The sequence below is a fragment of the Anoplophora glabripennis genome, unplaced genomic scaffold (genome assembly GCF_000390285.2).
Source record: "Anoplophora glabripennis isolate ALB-LARVAE unplaced genomic scaffold, Agla_2.0 scaffold464, whole genome shotgun sequence".
Taxonomy (NCBI): Eukaryota; Metazoa; Arthropoda; class Insecta; order Coleoptera; family Cerambycidae; genus Anoplophora; species Anoplophora glabripennis.
In genome coordinates, this window is record NW_019416545.1 from 149,849 (window position 1) to 170,236 (window position 20,388).

Consider the following 20,388-nt stretch of genomic DNA (forward strand, 5'->3'; position numbering starts at 1 on the left):
TATGAAGAAGATTGGTCCTATATGTACCAGGTTTCTGACACAAATGATGACTTTGATTACTTCAATAGGGTATTTTTACATTATTTTAACAGTTTCTTTCCAGTACGCAGGCATCACTTTAAGGTAAATAGCCCAGGTAAACAATTGGTAAATGATGAAGTCAAAAGATCTAGCTCTCGTCTTAAAACTATTTTTCATTTAAAAACAAATTACGCCGATTTAGTTCCTGTCTATAAAATAGCTAAAAATAGGCACATATCTACAATTAGAGAAACAAAAATAATATATTACCAAAATAAAATTAATAATTCGGCAGCTTGGAATATAGTAAATGAAATTTCTAACAAAAAGAAAGAAAGGAGTAATATATCGATAAAACATAATGGAGTAACAATTTTTCAAAACAGTAAATCAGACTTTGTTTTTAAACCCTTTCTCCGAAAGTGAATTATTGAATTTATTAAGAAATAAATTAAAAATAAGAAATGACGATGTTCCCATGTTTTTAATAAAACGTGTTTTAAAAGTGTCAATGCAGCCTATAACGTATCTAGTAAATCTATCCTTTCGAACCGATATATTTCCTGACACTTTAAAGGTGGGAAAAGTACTACCTATTTTTAAAGAAAGTGATCGTTTATCACTAGAAAACTATAAACCAGTTACTCTTCCTCTCAGCTTTTCAAAGATTTTCGAATATGTTTATTTAGAACGTTTGACAAATTTTTTAAACAAAACAAGGATTTTAACTAATAACCAACACGGATTTCGTTCAGGGCGGTCCACTATAACAGCTACACACTCTTTTTACGAAGAAGTCATTAGATGTATTGATGCAGGCGAGTGCTCTGTCGGAATTTTCTGTGATCTTAGTAGGGCATTCGACTGTGTTATGATAATTTACTTACCAAACTTTATGATTATGGCATAAGAGGTGTTCCGTTGAACTGGTTACTGTGTTTTTTTAAATTTCGGAAACAATGTGTTTCCATACAACATATTAAATACGATATTTTGATTGAGATCAATTATGGCAATAGCTTAATTGAAATGGGAGTACCGCAGGGCTCTGTTCTGAGACCTTTGCTTTTTATTTTATATGTCCATTCAATAGAAAATGTAATAGGTAACAAAGCTTTTACCATGTATGCCGACGATTTATCTTTGATTATTTCAAGTAACTCGGATAAAAATCTTAACATCGTTAATAAAACGATTGACAATATATGTGCATGGTTTAATCAGAACTATTTATATTTAAATGTAAATAAAACGCAAATGATAAGATTTCATAACAGACAGAGAAAATGGACGACCTAACAATAAAAATTAATAACTGTATCATTGAGAATGGCGCTTTAGGCAGTGTTAAATTTCTGAGAATTTATTTCGGCGAAACCTTTAATTGGAAAGTGCATTGCAACCATCTCGTTTCCACTTGGAGTTCAGTAAATTTTTTATTTTAAAACATGAAAACAATTTTATTCAAAAATCAATGAATTAATTTATATTACGCTCAAGTAGAATCGTGTCTTCGTTATGGTGTCTGTTTCTGGGGTGATTCCTCCCGTTCACATTCTGTATTTCACAGAAGCGTATTTTGCGCAATATTGCTGTGTACCCAGTGAACATACCTGTAGAGATATTTTTAAACAGTACAAAATTTTAACTTTAAGTTCGTTATTTATAACGAGCGTTCAAATAAAAACGTGGTCGAAGTAGACTCTGACACATTGGACGTAGGGCGTAGCTTATAGCGACCAACTTAACCTCATTTCTCAACGAGCTGTATAGCAGCTGTCAGTTTCAATAACAAAGCGGCGATACAGCGCTTTGACAGATGACTTTTAAGTTCATTTGCTATACGCTACGCCCTAGGTCCAAATTTTCATAACCAACTTGACCACGTTTTTATTTGAACGCTCGTTATTTGATATGTGTATTTATGTTTTTAAAAATAGGCAAAAATTTTATTTAAGTAGGGACATACATGGTGCAAATAAAAGGCATAAAAATAATATTCGGGTACCTTTTTCTAAATTGTCAATTACCAAACTTTTTTTTAAGACTATCCATGAACTGAGAATTTTTTTCAATCAATTCAGGAGTCAGTTTATTTATTCAGCTTTAATTTTTTTTAAAAGGTATCCTTGCGACTATTGGTTACTAAGACATCGACGGTTGAATGAAAAATAACACTTTTGTTTTTAATCATCGATAACTGCTAGAAATTATTGCACAGTAAATCCAAAGGCAGTTTTGAAAACATGAATAATTACTCTCCAAGGACTTGTCATGATTTTCGAAGAAAACATTTTTTTTCATCCTTAAGATCAATTTGAAAAAAGTGTAAAAATGACATTTTGCAGTTTTTTAGAAAATCTACCGCTAATTTACGAATATTTATGGAAAAACTAAAGCTGAGATAAATTACACCTCAATGTACCCACTATTCCAAGTGATCAAAGTTTTGGAAAGAATTAAAGGATCACGTTTATTGCTTCTAAACATTACATAATCATTATCAAAATGAAAAAGAACTTTTCGACTTTTCCTACAATTTTGTTTTAGATATAGTTTAAATTTAAGTAAAAAAAATTGTAAAGATTTTAGTTTAAATATACGACCATTTTTCACTGAGATACAGCCTTTCGAAAATCACTAAAAAATTCATGAATACTTTTTGTTCCTTTAATTTTTTCCAATAGTGTATTTTAAATCAGTCAATATCAGCATCATGTAAAATGGCAAGTGGATTCACATTAAACTATCTTATTTGTATTGTGGTAGTTTACATGGATCTGTCAAAAACCTTTGACAGATTGAACTGCGGCATTCTTTGCAAATCATCAAATCTTACCAGTCTAACATATTATTCTCTACAGTGGTTTTGCCGATATTGTTGCAATTTCTGGAGTAGGTCAGGATTAATTTCTTGGTCCACTAGTATTTAGTGTGCTCATTAATAATACTAGAGGTAATCATCTATTGTTCATTTGTATTACATTCGTTGAAAGAGATCTATCAATATTGAGTGATTGATGCCAAAGTAATAAACTGCCACTAGACATGTCAAAATGTAACGATATAATATGCACAAGGAAAATTAATCATATTGTTTACGAGAATATATTGTGTTGAGTTTAAAGATTTAGAAGTACTTTTTATTCTAAATTAACTTTTATTTCCCATATTAATTACATTGTACCTGATGCTAATAAAAATCTTGGTGTTGTTACAAGAAATGCTACCTATGTTGATGAAGTTTCCATAGCCTCTTTATTATATAATGAGTTTCTTAGATGAAATCGTGAATTTTTCCATCATTTGAAATCCAATATGTGTTACTAACTTTATTTGAAAAAGTTCTGAAGAAATTTCTTAAATATCTCTCCTTTCGACTTCACCAATATTTATCTTATTAGAAGCAGGTACTTCACAATATGATGTATTAAGTGGATTTAATATGAATAATTTAACATTATAGCGAAAGTACTTTTCTCCATTATTCTTTTATAAATTGTTGAATAGTAACATTGTCCTGATATATGCCATACAACATTCAATCTTCATATCCAACATCCATGCATTTTGGGAGCCGATTTTGTTTCCGATACCTTCGTCAAAAAAATCTCACACTGCCTCTAGGATCCATTGTTTCACGGCATTGTGGACCTCAACGTCGGTAGAAAACCTTTTTCCATCCGTAAACACCTTCATTGAAGAGAAAAAATGAAAATCAGAAGGTAGCAGGTCAGGGTTGTGAGCGGGGGTGGTTGATGATATTCCAACTAAATAAATCAAGGAGTTGCTTTGTGGTGTTGGCTGTGTAGGGACGTGCCATGCAACAATCACATTTCCTTCGTTATCGTTCTCCTTCTTTTGTTCTGTATTGCCCTCCCTAACGTTTTCAGGATCTTACCGAACCGCGCAGCATTAATTGTTTCCCCCTAGGGCAAAAAGTCAATGAGGAGAATCACGTTCCCAAAACACAGTTGCCATGATTTTTCGGCCCGAAACAACAAATTGAATTTTTTCGCTGATGATGAAGACGGATGTGGCATTGATTGTCTTTTCGTCTCAGGGGTATAGTGGGCCATCCTCGTTCCGTCGCCAGTCACAATACAGTCGAGGAATTGTTCACCTTCCAGTTCAAAGCGCTCGAGAAATTCCCGTGAAGATGCGATTCTGTTGGCTTTGTGTTGACTCGTGTTTTGATACCCACCTCGCACACAATATTTCATAAAAAATGTTTCAGTAATGATTTCATGCAGAAGAGATTTGTAGAAACACTGCGTTCATCTCGTCCAAAGTCAATCGAAGTTCGCCACAAAGCATTTCTTTGATCTTGATTGAGGTACGCCCACTCCTTTGTTTATCATGAACATTTGTTCTGCCAGCAAATTTATACATATTGAAGCTAAGTCGATTAATTTCTTTGACTGATTATTAGCTTGTTCTATAAACTATCAGTGACTTGAGATCTAATCTTAAGTAGAGAAAATGTTTGGAGCTCTGAAAAATAGTTTGTATCAGCTTCTACAGCAATATGGAGCATGTTGGTGTTTTCTTCTACAGAAATGCTTCAAAATTAATTGTTGAGACGTAAAATTGTGAAGTAATATTATAGATATATACATTTTAGGTATACAGGATGTCCAGAAATAAATGGGCTTTTGTGAGTATTCCAATCTAATCAAAATTCCGTCATTTGATAAATTTGTGCGTTTACTAAATTTCTTTTATGATTTATATCAATATAACTCCAAATGTCGTTTCGCGATCGCATTCTAAGGTCTACATCTCCACATTAGAAACGTACATTTTGACCAGAGGTTGCAACTGACAATAGCAGAAAATTATTTTTCTTGAACTGTACATTTTTCTGAAAGTAGATATACATTTTTACAGTAAATAAATTAATGGTTTATAAAACATCGGTGTTTTCTCAATTTATCGACTTACAAGAAAATATGGCAAAACAAACTACTACTTCAGTGGTTTTTAACGATATCTGCGTTTCAGTTAAAGAATAAGTGTTAAGTTGATCCTTGGCTACCCCAAAAGTTATCCTATATGAAATTTGATTGAAGTATCCTAAATACATAGCAGTTACTTTAAAAAATTAAATAGAAACGAATTCGAAAGCTCCTAACTTGTTAAGGAAGCAAAGTTATACCATATTAATCCTATTTGATCTAAGTTGATTTATTTTAAGGAAACTAAGACCTTTAGAATATTGTCTAAAATAACAACTACAAAATTTCAAAAATTGTACCGTGATAGGAAGGACGCAATATACAAGACTTCTTACTGCACTTAGATCCGAATTCAATTTTTCACAAAAAAGTTTAATATCTCGAAAATGTCCGAGATATATATGAATATATGTATACATATATTGAGTAGTAGGAAATTTTTTTGCATACAAATATTTTACAGATAATATATGAGTCTTTGCCTACAATGTTTGAAAATTTTGATGAAACGAGACAAAAATTAAAAAATATAATATACTATTGTTTGCAACAATGATACACTTTACAAAATATCCCCCTAAAGAGTTTTAAAAGAGATTAATACTTAATTTTTTTAAATTGTTTTAAAACATATTTGAGTTATAAAGGCAATGGTATTATTCCTAGAAAATTTTGATATAAGTAGTAGGTATAAAATTCATGACATACTGTAAAATATAATAGTTATAAAGTTTTTTAGAGCCATTATAAAATTTGCCAAGTGCGGATTTCATCTTGCTAACTTAGACTTAACTTAATTCTAAGGTAAATAATTATAAGCATTTTGAATAAAGTTGAAAGCAAACAAAAATACTTCAAAATAAAGTATGTAAATGGTCATAAAATTTATGTAATGTATACATAAATATAATGAATAAATAAATATTTTATATGAGGAGCTGACTTGCAAATGCCAGTTTCTTCATTTTTGTAAATTTTCCGGAGAGCTAAAAATGGGTTACTTAAACTCTGTTTTATTTTGTATCAAGATGAAGTTTTCACTAAAAATAGAATAAAATTATTCAAGGTTAAACCTATTATTCATTTAGTATGTTAATACATAGGTTAAGAAAGATTGAAATAATCACATAAATCGAAAAAAAAAGCAATAGGAGGGACTGAATTTGTAAGTCTCAAGTGTACACTGTTAAAACATAGGATTTTTACAGTTTTGTAATTGTTTTTATACACAAACAATGTAAATGAAATAAACATACATGATACAGCATTACACGTTTGTATATTTCCTTATTACGATGTATTGTTTTGTACTTTTACATTTAAAAATGTATTACTCCTAATACATTATGTGTGTGTGTGTATTTACTATATTTGATTTAAGTATACGAATAAAAGTGTAAATTGAAAAAACCTGGTTTGGTTCAACCAATCAGATTAATCATGTGATTATCCGGTGTGGTGTAAAGAACTGTGCTAGTTGATCAGTAGGCTCGTTTAGAATCGTTGGTGGCAGAATAATATAGCAACACTGATTTAAGTACCTAAATATGTTATAAAATAAATACATACTGAGGTGAATAATATGACTTCGTGTAAATTATATAAATCTCTCGCTAGGTATATCTGCATTTAAAGTAATTCAAGAGCATGAGAAATATCAACAATAACCATATTAAACTTTATCCAACCTTTACACACATACATCCAGATTGTAGCTTACTATTTAATACCTATTTTACTTACTGTTTAACTTACACTATATTTTGTTTGTAGTTTAATGTTCTTAAGAAGTGGCCATGCCCTCGAAATGGTTCAAAGATTACACCTCGAAATGCACCTGGACGCGAGAGCTAGATTTTAATCCATAAAGTCTTCATATAAATACAGACTGCCATTACTTCAACATGAGATAGAGTAATNTTGTCTTGTTTCACCATAACACAAATGCTTCACCATAAATTAAAACGATATCCATCAACTCCGAGTACACGCAAACCATTTTTGACACAAACTACCCATTTTTGACACTAACTACTAAAAACTTATTGTACACGCAAACCATTTTTTGACACAAACTAGCCATTTTTGACACTAATTACTAAAAACCTGTTGTAAACATCACAGATAACAAGTAAATATCGCAACGACGATTGCAAAATCCGAATTCAGTATTCGGAGTCGCTGAGGCCACGTGGCGAATGACGCTAGAGACTACAGTTGTCCAGCTATGTAGTGGTTGAATGTACTATAACTTCAATATTTTTTTTCTCGGAAACTATAAGGATTTTACAAATATTATTTTACGATATTGATTCCATTTCTCATGCTGCATCTATTCCCAATTTTTTTTGGATAAGTTGTGAATCACCCTGTATATCTATATTTTAAAAATGTATAAACTGAACAATCATTTTGCAGCCTGTTCCCCTTATCATGTACATGATTGTACGTGTTGAAAAAAAAATGAGGCAATAGTTAATTTCCAACAACATATAATACTTTAAAAATCTTTTGTTGTTCACTCCTTACCATGTATGGATGGAATAGTATTGGTGACAGGTGTTTTTCAGATAATTTTTTATGGTATTCTTGATTTATGAGCCAGATATGGAAAAAGATGTATAATTAAGAAATAATCAGTAATGAGAAATAATCAACCTCGTAAGAAATAATTAAATCAAGTAATTTTGAAATCCAATATTTTAATCTGGTATTGTAGCATGTCTCACCATCATTGGACAAATTCCACGACATTTTAGAATATTTATTTTAAAGTATGTACCCTTCCCTTTGATATTGTATAGGTAATTACCTATTGATTTTAGCAATGCGTGTTTCCACGCGGTTTATAACATCACCACATTTAACCCCGTTTGATTATTTCTTATTGAGCTTATAAACAAGCTGTAAATAAGTCAAGTCGTTGTTAGAATTATTTATGAAAAAATGGTTACTGTTATGATATAGTTCACATAGTTGCTTAAAAGATATCTTAAATCTAAAATTCATAATTTATAAACTTCGACACTACCGCATATGGCGAGTAATTTTGACTTTTTGTAAATAGTGCCAATTTTTTCACTATTTGGAAGCATTTTATCAAACTCTTTTCAAACCTAAATTAATATGCAATAAAAAGTTATTCTTTGCTTTGTCAGTTAAGCGACGATTTCAGAAATAGTAGAGATGTTGATCAAAATTCGTGTAATTTTGGACTCGATTTGAGAAGAGCGGCTCTAATTTCAATTAAATTTGAGCTAAATTTGAATAGACCCATAAAGTTTAAGAGCACTTCTTTATGAACAATTTGATTTCTCGTTAATCTAAAATTGGTATTTTTATTCGAAAATGATATTTCCTATAAAATAAAAAACAACTACAGTTTACGTGTTAGCTGTAAACATTTTGCAGTCTACCGATTGCTCAATAACTTACAATTTTGCGAGATGAACCCATCCGTAATTCCAAAGTAACTTTGTAACTTTTGTAACTGTGTATTTAGTATATGATCATCTTTCCAATCACCTAAAAATCGTTACTTACAAATGCACCTTCTTTAAAAACGGACCGTAGTCACAAAACGTAGGTACATTTCAGTAATGGAAATCTCAAAATAATGTTGTATCTACTACAATGATCGAATCACTACAGTGACTATGAAGTTTACGTTGTTCATTCTACATTTCTTACACTATGATTTATATCGAATGAACAAAAACCACAATAGATTATACTTGCAGTCATCACTCATCTCAGATAATTTGATAATTTACTGTTTATATGTTCACTTTTCGTTCACGTTGGATGAATCATCAATCAATGATTATCAAACTAATCCATGTAAATTAATATGTAATGTAACATATGTATGTAATATATGTAATGTAATGTAACATGTAATGGTTATATTAAGTTTAAAATAATTTTCATCCTATTGTATTTATTTCATAGTTACTACAATAACTTGGAGTAAATTCGATATATTATACACAAAATGCTCATTCATGTCGATTAGTAGGTATACAGGGCACTCCATCTAGAAAACAACACTTGATTTTTTTAATGTTAACCCTAGTTTTGAATTTTCTGAACGTTGTGCAATGTCAATATGTCACTGTCGAATTTCACAATTTTAGGTATTTATTGCTAGCAGTTCCTAAGATACACTAAGTTAAAGGTTATTCTTTAACTATCCTATTAATTTGTAAAAACGAACATTATTCAATTAATTTCATTTTAAATTGTATTTTGAAATGAATCAATAAAAATTTGAAGAAAACAATTATTTTCACGACGTTCATTCCTAATAATGCAAAGGTGAGTTTTTTTGAGAATCCTACAATTTAAACAATTTTGTGTTTTATATATCGAACTTATTCCAAGTTAATGATTATCACAAACTTATGTCCAAGATCTGTAGACATCGAAGGTCCATGGCTTACACAGTTTTCTATTCTAATCTGTCTCCTTTATATTTTCAATAATCATCCTTTCCGTGCCCTCCTTTGGCTCAGTTTTGTTGTTGGTCTACTCCATCTTTTACTACCGCACAAAATTTTGGTTCTCTATAGTTCCTTATCCTTTCCACATGTTCCCACTATCATAATTTTTAAGCTTTTACAACTCCTTTAATAGTCGGATTTTTATATAATTCATGTTCTTGTTATTCACCCTTCATTTTCTATAACTTCTTCAGAAGCAACTACATAGCAATTTTCTTTTCAAACTTCCAACATCCACACTTCGCTACCAAGAATAACTACGTACAGTATAACGAATCTAACCCATTAATCTAGCTTGCATTTATGATATCTGATACTTTTGCTACTTCAGATTTGTATAGTATCTTCCTGTCGGTTGTCCTTTTTTTGATTTGATTTTTAATCTGTTTTCTGTCCACTTTTCGTATTTGTTTTTTTCTTCATTTATAGAAAGTCCTTATTACCTCCTTTAATTCCTTACTTGCAATGTTACGCCATCTGTAAAAGCTAGCTATATGTGTCTTTTTTTGGATACTATTGGTTTATGATTGCAGACTTGCTAATTCTTTCTATACAAAAAATAAATAAAACTAGTTTTACTGTTTTTCCAAACTTTGAAATTTTCGTTTTTTATTCTTATTCTATTTTCTAATTTCTTAAATGTTATTCGGATCTTTCTTATTAATTTACCGCTAATTTCTAGTTTCGTCACAGTTTTGTACATCGTGTAATAGGCCTGATCTGTTCACTCTGTAATAGACATGATTAAAAACGACAAACATAGATGCTGTTGATTTTTTTCTATGTAAAGATTTCTCTTATAATTTCCCCAGTGCGTAAATTTGATCTATTGTGCTTCTTACTCTTCTGAAGCCACTCTCGTGTTCTACTATAATCTTCACCATTTTCCTTTATTTAATGTGTACCGCTAGTATTTTGCAAGCCCGAAGTGTAGTGCGTCTATAATTCCCACATCTACTTCAATTTCTTCCATATGGATATGACAAAGAATTGTTTTCATTGATTCGTCTGGTCACTGCTGATGTTTCTACATTTCTCTAACAGGCTTTCTTCTGCCGTACTGATTTTTTAATGTACCTACGTGACGAAGTTAAATACCTCATTAGACATGTAGTTTTTGTGTTTTTGACAAAATTTTCCCTTACAAAATTAAAAAAACCATGGTATCTACAATCTGTATTAGAAGACAGGCAAATCATAATAAAAATTTTGCGATTTTATAAGTAGGTACATATTAAATTACTGAAAAACCACAACTAACAATTTTATCTCCTAAAACAATGTAAATTATTTTTATTAACCGGCGCACACGCCATTTCCACCTAATTTCTATTTCGGTATAAGTGCTGAAGGCAAAACGGATGAAAGCCGTCGCACTTTTAACAAAGGCGACTAATATTATAAACCTGCCTATTCACGCAATAAAAGGCGGTACCTTATGAAGACGACACACGCTATTTACTTTCCCTAAATCTTCTCGTCGTTAGATAGGACGATAAAACGTCTATTAGCAAACTTTATTGGCGAATGTCTTATCAGCTATACCTTAAAGCGGCATCAGATACCACTCAAAAACACAATAAAACTCCTATTTACATACGAAATGAACCCGCCTCGCACGCCAACTCGGTATCTGGAAATCTCCACAATAAAATTACGTAACCTTTGACAGTCCGAAACTTCGTTAGGCGCGAGATACGTTTCAATCTCGGCGTCGGACGGTTAGACGGTGACTTTCGATTTAATTCCCGTATGAACGCGATCACAATCACGATGTAAGAGATTGAAACGGCGTAGGCGGTGCTGAGGCAGCCATTTGCATGAGCAGCGGCAGCCATTACACCTCACCTCAGCATCAAAGTATCCCTGGAAACAAAACGCGAGCGGTATATCAAACGCAGTAACTAGATTTTAGACCGGTGGATGAGTTTTCCACGCTTCCATCGACGTCTGGCCCGCGGCGCGGCAGTTTGTCAATATAGCTGGCTGGATTTGGCTTTGTGAGTGGAAAGTGGATCCCGGTCGGGGAACTGCAGATTGCCGAGATTAGCTGTGCGGGTAGTTATTAGCTTTAAGAGGACTATGTTCGAGACACGTACACCAGAATTGGTTTTATTTATTTTTCTCAAACACTGAAAAATATTTGTAACGTGTTTTTTTTTATTAATTTCAAGATGTTTTCTGTTTCTGCCTGGAACATACAGCATGTCTCTGGATAGATGAAACGATTCTTGTAAAATACAGAAAATACTGGTGTTGAAAAAACAGGCTTTGCAGACCTGCTTTGATATTTTGTTCGATTTTAGAATTTTCGCTTAGTAGGCACAGTATATTAAAATTGTGCACATACACATTTTTTAATAATATTTTGAGATATACAAAATATTTTCTTCACATTTTTAAGAATTTTTGAATTGTGGAATAGTTTTCGGAAAAATGTTTTTTGGTANATATATTCCTGCACCCGTCCCTCTGGTCATTTTGGAGCCATCTGTAAACCATACTAGGCTCCACCTTTCCAGGGTATTAAACCTTTCCTCCCATTAATCTAGCTTGCATTTATGATATCTGATACTTTTGCTACTTCAGATTTGTATAGTATCTTCCTGTCGGTTGTCATTTTTTTGTTTTGATTTTTAATCTGTTGTCTGTCCACTTTTCGTATTTGTTTTTTTCTTCATTTATAGAAAGTCCTTATTACCTCCTTTAATTCCTTACTTGCAATGTTACGCCATCTGTAAAAGCTAGCTATATGTGTCTTTTTTTGGATACTATTGGTTTATGATTGCAGACTTGCTAATTCTTTCTATACAAAAAATAAATAAAACTAGTTTTACTGTTTTTCCAAACTTTGAAATTTTCGTTTTTTATTCTTATTCTATTTTCTAATTTCTTAAATGTTATTCGGATCTTTCTTATTAATTTACCGCTAATTTCTAGTTTCGTCACAGTTTTGTACATCGTGTAATAGGCCTGATCTGTTCACTCTGTAATAGACATGATTAAAAACGACAAACATAGATGCTGTTGATTTTTTTCTATGTAAAGATTTCTCTTATAATTTCCCCAGTGCGTAAATTTGATCTATTGTGCTTCTTACTCTTCTGAAGCCACTCTCGTGTTCTACTATAATCTTCACCATTTTCCTTTATTTAATGTGTACCGCTAGTATTTTGCAAGCCCGAAGTGTAGTGCGTCTATAATTCCCACATCTACTTCAATTTCTTCCATATGGATATGACAAAGAATTGTTTTCATTGATTCGTCTGGTCACTGCTGATGTTTCTACATTTCTCTAACAGGCTTTCTTCTGCCGTACTGATTTTTTAATGTACCTACGTGACGAAGTTAAATACCTCATTAGACATGTAGTTTTTGTGTTTTTGACAAAATTTTCCCTTACAAAATTAAAAAAACCATGGTATCTACAATCTGTATTAGAAGACAGGCAAATCATAATAAAAATTTTGCGATTTTATAAGTAGGTACATATTAAATTACTGAAAAACCACAACTAACAATTTTATCTCCTAAAACAATGTAAATTATTTTTATTAACCGGCGCACACGCCATTTCCACCTAATTTCTATTTCGGTATAAGTGCTGAAGGCAAAACGGATGAAAGCCGTCGCACTTTTAACAAAGGCGACTAATATTATAAACCTGCCTATTCACGCAATAAAAGGCGGTACCTTATGAAGACGACACACGCTATTTACTTTCCCTAAATCTTCTCGTCGTTAGATAGGACGATAAAACGTCTATTAGCAAACTTTATTGGCGAATGTCTTATCAGCTATACCTTAAAGCGGCATCAGATACCACTCAAAAACACAATAAAACTCCTATTTACATACGAAATGAACCCGCCTCGCACGCCAACTCGGTATCTGGAAATCTCCACAATAAAATTACGTAACCTTTGACAGTCCGAAACTTCGTTAGGCGCGAGATACGTTTCAATCTCGGCGTCGGACGGTTAGACGGTGACTTTCGATTTAATTCCCGTATGAACGCGATCACAATCACGATGTAAGAGATTGAAACGGCGTAGGCGGTGCTGAGGCAGCCATTTGCATGAGCAGCGGCAGCCATTACACCTCACCTCAGCATCAAAGTATCCCTGGAAACAAAACGCGAGCGGTATATCAAACGCAGTAACTAGATTTTAGACCGGTGGATGAGTTTTCCACGCTTCCATCGACGTCTGGCCCGCGGCGCGGCAGTTTGTCAATATAGCTGGCTGGATTTGGCTTTGTGAGTGGAAAGTGGATCCCGGTCGGGGAACTGCAGATTGCCGAGATTAGCTGTGCGGGTAGTTATTAGCTTTAAGAGGACTATGTTCGAGACACGTACACCAGAATTGGTTTTATTTATTTTTCTCAAACACTGAAAAATATTTGTAACGTGTTTTTTTTTATTAATTTTTTCTGTTTCTGCCTGGAACATACAGCATGTCTCTGGATAGATGAAACGATTCTTGTAAAATACAGAAAATACTGGTGTTGAAAAAACAGGCTTTCCAGACCTGCTTTGATATTTTGTTCGATTTTAGAATTTTCGCTTAGTAGGCACAGTATATTAAAATTGTGCACATACACATTTTTTAATAATATTTTGAGATATACAAAATATTTTCTTCACATTTTTAAGAATTTTTGAATTGTGGAATAGTTTTCGGAAAAATGTTTTTTGGTACTCGGTTGCAAAATTCTTTTGTATTCTCGAATATCTTTCATTCTCGAATTCAAAAATAACATTTCGCAATCTAGCATCAAAAATGGTTTTTTGAGATTCAGCTCTGCTCTATGAAAAAAAAATCCCATACCATCATTTAAAACAGGGATGCACAGACTTATAAGGAACAGGGGCCACTCGGGAAAAATATAAGCCAAGGACGGGCCACTACAAACAATATTTATTAACACAAAATTTTTTATTTTTAAATAGTATGAAATACAATGATAAAAATAAAATAACCTTCAAAAATGTTTGTTGTAATAATTATGTAATCATTACAATGTAATATTTCATGTTTTATTATTTTGATGCATGACATTGCATTGAACTAACAAGTTTTTTTATATTTGGCTCCACATTANAGCCCGCCTGACCACACTGGGAGATGTGCCACAGAAGGGCTCCGGGCCAATGAACACTGTCTCGGATCCCTTCCTCGCAAGTTCATCCGCTTTCTCTTTTCCACAAATGCCTTTGTGCCCTGGCACCCAACACAGTCTGACTGTATTGTTGGTGGCCAGTTCAGTCAGCATCTGTAAACAGTCCCACACCAGTTTTGAACTTACCTTGTGTGCGGCTAAAGCTTTAATGGCAGCTTGACTATCAGAGAATATATATATGAGTTTACGTCTATAACCTCTACGTACATTCTCTGCCAGACACGCCATTATCGCGAAGATTTCTGCTTGGAATACAGTAGGGAACTCCCCCAGACTGTAGGGGTCCATCTGGGTCTGAGACCATATATTCCTGCACCCGTCCCTCTGGTCATTTTGGAGCCATCTGTAAACCATACTAGGCTCCACCTTTCCAGGGTATTAAACCTTTCCTCCCATTAATCTAGCTTGCATTTATGATATCTGATACTTTTGCTACTTCAGATTTGTATAGTATCTTCCTGTCGGTTGTCATTTTTTTGTTTTGATTTTTAATCTGTTGTCTGTCCACTTTTCGTATTTGGTTTTTTCGTCATTTATAAAAAGTCTTTATTACCTCCTTTAATTCCTTACTGGCAATGTTACGCCATCTTTAAAAGTTAGTCATATGTGGCTTTTTTAGATACGATTGGTTTATGTTTGCAGACTTGCTAATTCTTTCTATACAAAAAATAAATAAAACTAGTTTTACTGTTTTTCCAAACTTTGAAATTTTCGTTTTTTATTCTTATTCTATTTTCTAATTTCTTAAATGTTATTCGGATCTTTCTTATTAATTTACCGCTAATTTCTAGTTTCGTCACAGTTTTGTACATCGTGTAATAGGCCTGATCTGTTCACTCTGTAATAGACATGATTAAAAACGACAAACATAGATGCTGTTGATTTTTTTCTATGTAAAGATTTCTCTTATAATTTCCCCAGTGCGTAAATTTGATCTATTGTGCTTCTTACTCTTCTGAAGCCACTCTCGTGTTCTACTATAATCTTCACCATTTTCCTTTATTTAATGTGTACCGCTAGTATTTTGCAAGCCCGAAGTGTAGTGCGTCTATAATTCCCACATCTACTTCAATTTCTTCCATATGGATATGACAAAGAATTGTTTTCATTGATTCGTCTGGTCACTGCTGATGTTTCTACATTTCTCTAACAGGCTTTCTTCTGCCGTACTGATTTTTTAATGTACCTACGTGACGAAGTTAAATACCTCATTAGACATGTAGTTTTTGTGTTTTTGACAAAATTTTCCCTTACAAAATTAAAAAAACCATGGTATCTACAATCTGTATTAGAAGACAGGCAAATCATAATAAAAATTTTGCGATTTTATAAGTAGGTACATATTAAATTACTGAAAAACCACAACTAACAATTTTATCTCCTAAAACAATGTAAATTATTTTTATTAACCGGCGCACACGCCATTTCCACCTAATTTCTATTTCGGTATAAGTGCTGAAGGCAAAACGGATGAAAGCCGTCGCACTTTTAACAAAGGCGACTAATATTATAAACCTGCCTATTCACGCAATAAAAGGCGGTACCTTATGAAGACGACACACGCTATTTACTTTCCCTAAATCTTCTCGTCGTTAGATAGGACGATAAAACGTCTATTAGCAAACTTTATTGGCGAATGTCTTATCAGCTATACCTTAAAGCGGCATCAGATACCACTCAAAAACACAATAAAACTCCTATTTACATACGAAATGAACCCGCCTCGCACGCCAACTCGGTATCTGGAAATCTCCACAATAAAATTACGTAACCTTTGACAGTCCGAAACTTCGTTAGGCGCGAGATACGTTTCAATCTCGGCGTCGGACGGTTAGACGGTGACTTTCGATTTAATTCCCGTATGAACGCGATCACAATCACGATGTAAGAGATTGAAACGGCGTAGGCGGTGCTGAGGCAGCCATTTGCATGAGCAGCGGCAGCCATTACACCTCACCTCAGCATCAAAGTATCCCTGGAAACAAAACGCGAGCGGTATATCAAACGCAGTAACTAGATTTTAGACCGGTGGATGAGTTTTCCACGCTTCCATCGACGTCTGGCCCGCGGCGCGGCAGTTTGTCAATATAGCTGGCTGGATTTGGCTTTGTGAGTGGAAAGTGGATCCCGGTCGGGGAACTGCAGATTGCCGAGATTAGCTGTGCGGGTAGTTATTAGCTTTAAGAGGACTATGTTCGAGACACGTACACCAGAATTGGTTTTATTTATATTTCTCAAACACTGAAAAATATTTGTAACGTGTTTTTTTTTATTAATTTCAAGTAGATGTTTTCTGTTTCTGCCTGGAACATACAGCATGTCTTTGGATAGATGAAACGATTCTTGTAAAATACAGAAAATATTGGTGTTGAAAAAACAGCCTTTCCAGATCTGCTTTGATATTTTGTTCGATTTTAGAATTTTCGCTTAGTAGGCACAGTATATTAAAATTGTGCACATATACACATTTTTTAATAATATTTTGAGATATACAAAATGTTTTCTTTACATTTTTAAGAATTTTTGAACTGTGGAATAGTTTTCGAAAATATGTTTTTTGATACTCGATTGCAAAATTCTTTTGTATTCTCGAATAACTTTCATTCTCGAATGCAAAAATAATATTTCGCAATCTAGCATCAAAAATGGTTTTTTGAGATTCAGCTCTGCTCTATGAAAAAAAAAACCATCATTTAAAATCACTGGAAATTTAGAAAAATCTGATTTTATTTGCCAGTAAGTGCCATTTCTGTATGAGATGCTACAACAGAGAGTTTTTCAAAGTGAAACACTTCCTAGTGTCAAATTTTAGCGTTATACTTTGATTTTTATCTTAATTTAAGATTTTTTCCTGTACGAAGCACCACAAAATATTACTACGAAAAATGTTCCAAAATGAAAATCTCAGTATGTGTACATTTTTTAAATTTTTGTGTAAAAATATGTCCGGTATTTCTTTGTTTCTACAATGTATAAGGTATATCTATCTATACGGGGTGCTCTAATACAGTAAGTCAAGTCGTTAACCATATTCTTGGGAGAAAATAATAGGGCTATTCTTTTACCACAATTTCATTAACTTAAAAAATAGATTGTTATTAATAACTCCATTGTATTTTAAGGTTATGCACGTGACATTTAAAAAATGTGATTTTTTTAAATATCGACTTTTGTAAAAATTTTGGTTAAAAGTTCTCTTAGTTTATTTAAACTAATTTAAGAAATTACATTCGAATTTTAAGTTGGCTGCATTTGTACAGGGTGTCCCAGAATAACGTGTACAATGGAGGACCACAAATTCGTGGACTCAAAATAAGCAGATCTAGGCTAATTCATCTATATCCGAAATAGCTTCGTTTGGCCGCTAGATGCCCCCAAAGTTGGTGAACATATTTTGAATTTTGTAAGGTGATACCATTTGGTAGTATTTGGGTTTGATTAAATGAGCGGTTTGGGTACAAAAAAATATTTTTCAAATATCTATATTATTGTGCCACCCATATTATAATAGTTAACAAAATAAATGTTAGTAGGTACTGATTTTGTAGGTACCTGACAATTCTTAGTGAGTGTTTTCGAGGATGAGATATACCACCTGTTACTTCATTTATCGTTATGGATACACACATACGACGAACTAGAATTATTTACAACGTGCCTAATTTTATTCAAAAAATTAGAAAAAAAAAACAATTAAATACAACACATTGATAGAATTATTATTGACCCTGTTATTCTACCCACTAGACTGAATGGGGAATTTTGTTCAGAATTTTTGCAAAACACTTTACCCGAGTTATTGGAAGGTGTGCCGTTATTGCTCAGAGCTAACATGTGGTTTATGCATGATGGAGCTCCACCACATTTCACTTTAAATGTCCGGCAGTATCTGAACCAAAGATTTCCTCGCCGATTGATCGGTAGAGGGGATAATGTTCTTGTTAACTGGCCTGTTAGTTCACCAGACTTAACATCTTGCGACTATTATATTTGGGGTACTTTGAAAACAACGTTGTATTCTTCCACATCTAACACTGAAGAAGATGTGTGTTGTGGATGCATATCCAAATTGCCATAAATGTTTTAAAAAATTGCCCTCAAAAACTGCAAACGGTGTCCTTTAACTTTCTTCGCCGAATTAATCTTTGTTGTTGAAACAACGGCAGTCATTTTGAACAGTTTTTATAATAAGTTGTACTAAATCTAATAACATCAAGTTTGTTACTTTTATCCCCACATTTTTTATTGTATTTGATTGTTTTTACTAATTATCTAAATAAAATTAGGCATGTTTTAAATATCTCTAATTCGTCGTATATGTGTGTGTATCCATATCGAGATCGCATGTGGTATATCTTATCGTAGTAAACACTCATTAAGAATTGGCAGGTACAATGACTTAAAGATCAAACTGAAATTACAGTCAACCTACAAAATCAGTTCCTACTAGCACTGTTGAGTAGTTAATATGGGTGTAAAGATAATGTAGACATTTGAAAAATATTTTTTGTACCCAAACCGCTCATTTAATCAAAATTCTACACGAGGCCCAAAAACTTCCAAATAGTATCACCTATCAAATAAAAACTAGTTGTCATTATTGCCCGAAAGAGGAAAAGTTATGAACGGATATTATTACCATAGATCAATTTTGTAGGAGTTGTAACTTTTAAAAAACACTGTATAACATCAAAATGCGTAGATTTAAATCAAAAGTCCACATCCCAAAAATAATCGAAATAACGTATTCGAGTTATTTACAAAAATCCAAAAATGTTCATGAACTTTGAGGCCATCTAGCGGCCAAACGAATCTGTGAATGCATGAATGAACCCTTAAGTTCTATTAACGATTGACGATACAGAATAAAAGTGCTGAAAAATTTACAGCTCTAGTCTTCTGTATGAACAACAGTAAATTTTTTTCAAGATATTAAATACAGAACTAAGTTTTCAATTAGACGTCAAGCAGAAATACTATTTGAATTGATATCAACCAAAATTATTTTTGTATGACTTAGTTTATTGCTTAAGTGAAAAGTTAAAGAGCGCAAAATGCATACATATTCAAGGAAGCTGCAATTTCTCGAAAGTAAGTAATAAATAAAAAAGTTACAAGAAAGAAATTACTGCATAATAATTTTATTATAAAATTATTATTTTATGAAACGAAGAACAAAAATTTGAAATGAACAAAGATGTGAAACATAAATTTTGCAATAAATAATGTTTTATTTATTGAATTTGCTATTATACAGTTGAAGGAGGCAACATCTCCAAGTATTGACGGTTTGAAATCAGAAACATTAAAAAAATTACACCTTTTAACTGTAAGTAGTTGAGTTTTCTCAATTGATAAACCTATTAATAAAAAATGGAGTATTCCCAAACTTGTTTAAACAAGCATTAAAAGCCTGTATTTAAATCCGGTGATAAGTTAAACGTTACAAATTACAGACCAATATTGCTGCTGAGAACTTGTCAGAAATCTATGAAAAAATATTGAAAAAGAGAATAACCGAATATTTGTCTAAATACAATATCTCATCAAAGCAACAATATGGCTTCCAAGAAGCTAAGTCAGCGGAGGATTCAATGGCTGATTTAACTGCTGAAATCTATAAATCTTTAGATAAAAATAAATAGACGCTTTGTATCTTTGTTGTCTAAAGCATTCGACACTGTTTCTGATGTAAAATTATAAAAAAACACTTGAAAATATTGAGT